Source organism: Aotus nancymaae, unplaced genomic scaffold (genome assembly GCF_030222135.1).
Source record: "Aotus nancymaae isolate 86718 unplaced genomic scaffold, 86718_ANA_hifiasm-v0.15.2.pri h1tg000039l, whole genome shotgun sequence".
Lineage (NCBI taxonomy): Eukaryota > Metazoa > Chordata > Mammalia > Primates > Aotidae > Aotus > Aotus nancymaae.
In genome coordinates this window covers 884-7,500 of record NW_026988453.1, presented here as the reverse complement: position 1 = coordinate 7,500, position 6,617 = coordinate 884, and the positions used below count along the sequence as shown (strand labels likewise).

The 6,617-nt window shown below is 47.3% G+C and overlaps 1 long non-coding RNA gene across 1 annotated transcript in view; it reads left to right on the top strand.

Moving 5' to 3' along the window:
• LOC135268210 (uncharacterized) overlaps positions 1-2,173 on the top strand; it is a 24,767-nt gene extending 22,594 nt beyond the window's left edge. The window contains exon 3 of the long non-coding RNA XR_010336480.1: positions 1,229-2,173. This is a non-coding gene — a long non-coding RNA (uncharacterized LOC135268210). The remainder of the gene's footprint in view (positions 1-1,228) is intronic.
• Positions 2,174-6,617: the final 4,444 nt, after the last annotated feature.

Below are 6,617 nucleotides of genomic sequence, written 5' to 3'. Positions count from 1 at the left end.
ACTTTGATACTTATTTTAATTACCACTCTTCGCTCACATCCTCTTGGTTGTTTCTTCTTACGGTTTCTTTTTTTTTTTCCTTTTTTTTTTTTTTTTTTTTTTTGAGACGGACTCTTGCTCTCTTGCCAGGCTGGAGTGCACTGGCGTGGTCTCGGCTCACCGCAACCTCCACCTCCTGGAGTCAAGCGATTCTTCTGCCTCAGGCTCCCGAGTAGCTGGGACCACAGGCGTGTGCCACCACGCCCGGCTAACTTTTGTATTTTTTGTAGAGATGGCGTTTCACCAGGGCCGGGATGGTCTCGATCTCTTGACCTCATGATCCGCCCGCCTCGGCCTCCCAAAGTGCTGGGAATCCACAGGTGTGAGCCACCGCACCTGGCTCTTCTTATGGCTTCTTAACTCTTCCATGTCATTCTTACGTTTGTCATGTCTTCGTCCGTTCGTTAATTTAGTTAGAGGCGGGGTCTCGAGTATTTCTCTACAGGCATTCATTCATTCATTCACTCACTTATTTGGGGGCAGGCTTGCGTTTATTTATCTAATTATATAGAGGCAGGCTCGCTTTTATTATTCATTCATTCATTCATTCATTCATTCATTCATTCATTCATTTTTTTTTAATTTATTTATTTACTTTTAAATAGAGACAGGGTTTCACCATGTTGGCCAGGCTGGTCTCGATGTTCTGACCTCAGGTGATCCACCCGCCTCAGCCTCCCAAAGCGCTGGGGGATTACAGGCCTGAGCCACTGTGCCCGGCTATTTGTTTATTTATCTATCAATCGATTTATTTAGAGGCAGGCTCCCTCGCACGCATGCGTGCGTGCATGCATGCATTTATTTAATTAGTTATTTTATTTTATTTATTTGGGGGAAGGCTCACATTTTTCTTTCCATCGAGGCAGGCTCGCATCTCTCTCTCTCTCTCTCTCTCTCTCTCTCTCTCTCTCTCCCCCCCTCTCTCTCTCTCTCTCTCTCCCCCCCCTTCCCCACATCGGCCACCCCCCCTCGCCCCCGTCTGTCTCTCTTTAAAGGCAGGGTCTCGCTCTGTAGCCCAGGGTCACTCCAGCCTCAACGCTTTGGACCAAGACATCGGCACGTGGTCTCGCTTTGTGGCCCGCACTCTGGACACATATATTCCTTTTTAAATTTTGACGATGCTGCTGCTGCTGCTGCTGCTGCTGCTGCTGCTGATGATGATGATGATGATGATGATCAATTTATACAGGCGGAGGTGGTGTCGACTGACGGCTCGAGATGATCTCAAACTTTGGCGCTCCGGCCATCCTCCCACGTCGGCCTTTCAGACTGCTGCGATGACAGGCGTGAGCATGGATGGAACGGGCAGATCACGGGCTTGAGAGATCGAGACCATCCCGGCCGACGTGGTGAAACCCCGTCTCTACTAAAAATACAAAAATTAGCTGGCCGTGGTGGCGTGCGCCTGTAGTCTCGGCTACTCGGGACGCTGAGGCAGAAGAATCGCTTGAACCCGAGAGGCGGAGGTGGCGGTCGACTGAGATTGCACCACGCTACGCTACAGCCTGGGCTCACTGCAACCTCCACCTCCCGGGTTCCAGCGATTCCCCTGCCTCAGCCTCCCGAGTTGCTGAGATTATACAGGTACGTGCCTGTCATCCCAAGCCACTCGGGAGGCTGAGGCAGGAGAATCGCTGGAACCCGGGAGGCGGAGGTTTCGGCGAGCCGAGATCGTGCCACTGCTCTCCAGCCTGGGCAACGAGAGCGGAACTTTGTTGAGGGGGGGAAGAAATGCGAAATTTGGGAGTGAAAACTTGACCCCGGGACAGGAGGTAGCGTGCTGCAAGCTGTCTTCTTCTCCCCGTGAAATCCACGCTGTCTCCGGGAGCGTGGATTTCACGGACCTTCGTTTCCCTGTGACAGGTATTGCCACTCTGAGGTGGTGGGTCTGGCGCCCACTCGGAAACGCTATGGACTGGACTTCCATCTTAGATGGGTCCCATCTCCACCCCTAGCCTCCCTCCGTCCACACGCCCCCGCCCCTGGTCTCCTCTTCCTGTTGTCTAGGGGAATTGAAGTTCCATATGAACCCATGGGCGGGTGCCTAGGCTGTGTCCCCTGGGGGCTCTGGTCGACTAGTTGCAGGTGGGCACCACCTGAGAGGATTCCCTGGGTGGGCCCAGAAACGACCTGGCCCGAGAGGGAGAGGGATCGGGGAGAGGCTGGTGATGCGGCGTGCCTGAGCCGCTCCCCCCACCAACCTCCACCCCGACCCAGAGCGATCCAAGATTCCCTTCTTTTCCGTGCTGACATCTGCAAGCATCTAGCTAGGTCTTTTGTGTGTGTGTGTGTGTGTGTGTGTGTGTGTGTGTGTCTGTCTGTCTGTCTGTCTGTCTGTTATAAAGCTATTTATTTGGGTGAGTTATTCCAAGAGTTGTATACAGCTTTATTTTTTTTGGAATTGCAGTATTAAAGTTGCACTTTGGATTTAGGACTTACTGTCATTACTTTGGTGATATGTACGGTGGTCATCTAATGGATGCTGCACAGAGTAGGGACTACGGGGACCCACATTTTGTCCCCATCCCATCTTCAAATAATTGGGGTCTCTTAGGTCCGTGATGCAAAGGCATAAGACAATCCTGATCTTGAAGCCTTGAAGAAAGTCATTACGTATACACAGATAGAAAATGCAAATATGTCAATGTCATCTGATAGCTTGAAATAAAGAAATATTTTAGTTAAACTGTTATCAAAGTTCACATTTCTGTTAATGAGACATTACAAACCACAAGGTAAGGTCTTTACATTTTGGTTATTAAGCAGATTCAGTGCTTGGAACTATAGTTAATACTTAGTGGAATGATAAGTCTATCTACAAAGCGGGATAATGTATTAGACTGTCATGTATTCATTTTTTCCTGTATGCCAGGGTTTTTACATATTTGCCATATAAGTTGGCCTTTTGCAGGAGGAGTATAATTTACATTGTTTTTGACAGTGGGCTTAGTATGGTTAAATGTCCTATAAACTTGAAGGATGCTTCCATTTTTGTGGGTCTTAGCCTCTACCTGGTGCTTGCTATTGGGTGTGTTCAGGCACTGAGAAAGAGAAATAATGAGTGAGGCAGATGATGATGTTTGAACATAGGCCTTATCATTTAGTGAAGCATAAAAACACTGACACTTTTATATAAATGTCTTCGCGCATCACCTAGCGGCCACTGTAATGGAAAATCGAGGTGGCGCGGAGGGAGGTCTGCCTGACGACTTCACAGAGCCTGGGGCAACCGGTTTCTCTTCCTCCCATCTGGAGGCCCCTCCCTCTCTCCCTCGTTGCCTTGGGAACCTCCACCCTGGTGGGGGCCCTATGGTTCTTTTATCAGTACTTTGTGTTTCTTTGTTTGTTGGTGTCTTTCATGCGCATGCATAGACTCTTCTCCTTGGGCTTTATGAGGAGTTGGTTTATTTTTTTTAAGCCCCTCCCCCCCGCCCCTTTACTCCAATTCCGTGAGTTTGTGAGGTGGGTTCCCCCCGACACCGCACCTCCCGCCACCCTGCGTGGAAACGTTCTGGAGCCAGGCGGGTGGGCCTCCATCTTCTCTCCCCTCCGCCCACCCTTTGCCGGTTGACATTTGCATGGGTGATCGCCAGGCCTCACCTCACTCGGTGGCCACTGTTTTTGAAGATGGGGGCTGGGGCTGGGGCACGGTCCCACTTCCCCAGAGGCAGCGGGGGGCGATGGCACAGACTTTGGCCCCCGTGGGCAAGCGGGTGGGCGGACTGGACTGTAGTGGTGGCGTTTTTTCACCCCTTCACGCCTCAGGCCCTCCTCCCTCCCTCCCTCCCTCCCTCCCTCCCTCCCTCCCTCCCTCCTTCCCTCCCTCCCTGGGAAAGCTTCATCTTGGCTGGGTCTCAATCACCTTTTATCATGATGTCTTATTTTCTCCTTCCTTGGACCAGCAAATTTGCAAAACGGGAAGGGCATCATGGCGCCACTCTGGGCCGTAGTAGTATTTGCCCAAAATAGAAACGCTGTCTAAAAAGTAATACTTTGCTCCCTTAAGATTACCGGAGGCGATGCCTTGGCACGGAATTCTAGGAAGGCGTATCTTTTCCCCAGGACGTGTTAGCTGCTGTTTTTCTCCTGTTGTTCACTAGCGCTTTTGTGGATTTCTCGACGTATGGTGACAGCGGGTTAATGTAAACTGTACTTCATAGTGTGATAACCTGCTTTTTGCCAGTTAAAACTAACTCTCTCCTTCTCAGACTAAAAGCTGTTCAGGCTTTATGTTAGCTTCCTGAGCTGGACAGACTCCATCTTAGCTTCTACATTTTAGTTGTTTTCCCACCATTCAGTACGGAACCAGAGTACGTAGCAGCTGGGGCGGGCTGACACTGGGCACCCCCAGGAATGCATTTGTTGATAAGAGGCCGACTTAAGTGGTACCAACAGAGCCTGGGAATGCAGGCAGCTGCTGTCCAGTGCCCAGAGCCCCCGTTACCTATGTAAGTTGTATGTCTTTTGTGACAACTGTACCCCTCGCACCTGGCACTGTTTTATTTCTCATGTACTAGGTTAACTTTTAACTTTTTGCTTACTCTGCTTTTGTGAAAAATTTGCTTCAGCTACGTTCCCCCTCCCTTTTAAAACTAGGGTATAAAAGACCACCTAACATTTTCTTAGGGGCCGGCCGAGAGAATTTTGTGCGTCAGCCACCTCTCGGTCGCTGGCATAATAAAGGACTCATAATTCAATCTCAGAGTGTGCTGCATTCTTTGACTCGCTCGGGTACAACAATAAGGTCTTCTGCTTCTGCTTCTTCTTATTCTTCTTTTTCTTTTTCTTCTCCTTCTTTCTTCTTCTTCTTCTTCTTCTTCTTCTTCTTCTTCTTCTTCTTCTTCTTCTTCTTCTTCTTCTTCTTCTTTTCTACTCCTTTCTTCTTCTCCTTCTCCTTCTTTTTTGTAGTATTTTATTTACTGTCTCTGAAACATGCACAAGTTTATATAGCTAAGGGAACTTACTTACCATGCTAAGATGTTGCTCAACATGACAAGTTTCTACAAAATATATTTCAAGGTATATAGTACCTTCATTTCATTCCCGAGGAATCAACATGTGAACATGACGTTTGGTTGGTGAAATTTAGGATACAAGCATAAGTGTCAAATAATATCACACTTCCGGTTTAATGGAAAACATAACGGTTGTGACAGTCTCACCTAACGCTTTGGTTAAAGAAAGGGAGAAGACGGACAGGGGTGTCACAGAAGCATGCGAGGATTTGACAGTTCGAATCATCTATAGCCCTTCTGAGAAACTACAGATGAAAAATACGTAGTAAAAATTTCTGTAGGCCGGGCGTGGTGGCTCACGCCTATAATCCCATCATTTTGGGAGGCCGAGGCGGGTGGATCATGAGGTCGAGAGATCCGGACCAGACCATCCTGGTCAACATGGTGAAACCCCATCTCTACTAAAAATACAAAAATTAGCTGGGCGTGGTGGCGCGCGCCTGTAGTCCCAGCTACTCTGGAGGCTGAGGCAGGAGAATTGCTTGAACCCGGGAGGCGGAGGTTGCGGTGAGCCGAGATCGTGCCATTGCACTCCAGCCTAGGTAACAAGAGCGAAACTCTGTCTCAAAAAAAAAAAAAAGAAAAAGAAAAAAGAAAGAAAGAAAGAAAGAAAGAAAGAAGGAAGGAAAAAATTTCTGTAACATGGTGGTTTCGGTACATTTATACTGATCATCATTCCATTCACGCACTCAAATAACTGCTGCTTCTGATCACTGAAAACTAGATTCAAAGCCACTGCTCCACAAGCTGATGCTACCGGTCCCCTATAATAACAGGTAGTTTAAATCTGGAAAGAAGGCAAAGCATACTGGTTAGTCAATGACTTGTAGAGATAATTGAGGCTACACTACTATACATAATCAGGTGCACGGTGTTCGTAACAATGCATACTGTGGTCCGGAGGTAATTCCGATTACCATATTCTATATTTATTGGTCATCGACAGCATACATTTTATGCTCCAAAAGAAATACCCCGATCCATCCAACAAAATGGTCACATTTCATGTTCTTTTAAAGGCAGACGAACTAAATTTAACGAAGCATTGGCTCTTCTTAATATCCCATTTTCAAGTTACTGATACGAATCCGCCAAAGAAACAATTATGCGTTTTACCTAACATCAAGTAATCTGCAAAGTTCCCGAGACAGACGCATGGCTTGTTCAGTTTCCAAAAGTAAATACAGGCTTTCTGACTGAAAACATTCGCATTCCTAGCTCTCTAAACCAAACATTCAAAAGAAAATTACAAAAAAATGACCTCTAAGCTTCTGAATAGTCCACTTGGTGACATAGAGTATTTTCCGTCCCAACACTTTCTCGACTGCAAAAGATATTTACTTCCTAAGTACATGACAAAGTCTTCGTTTCAAACCATTCACTCAGTTAGTTTCCATGGTAACATTGCGGGATTCCTTGGCCACCATCAGTCGCATTAGTTGACTGTGGAATTTCTCAATCTTCTTTACATCTTGAGCTTGCTCTGTTTTAGACACCAAAGAAACTCGATCATCTGTTACTTTCATACATACACCAGTTCCCATCAGAATGCCTGTATGTATT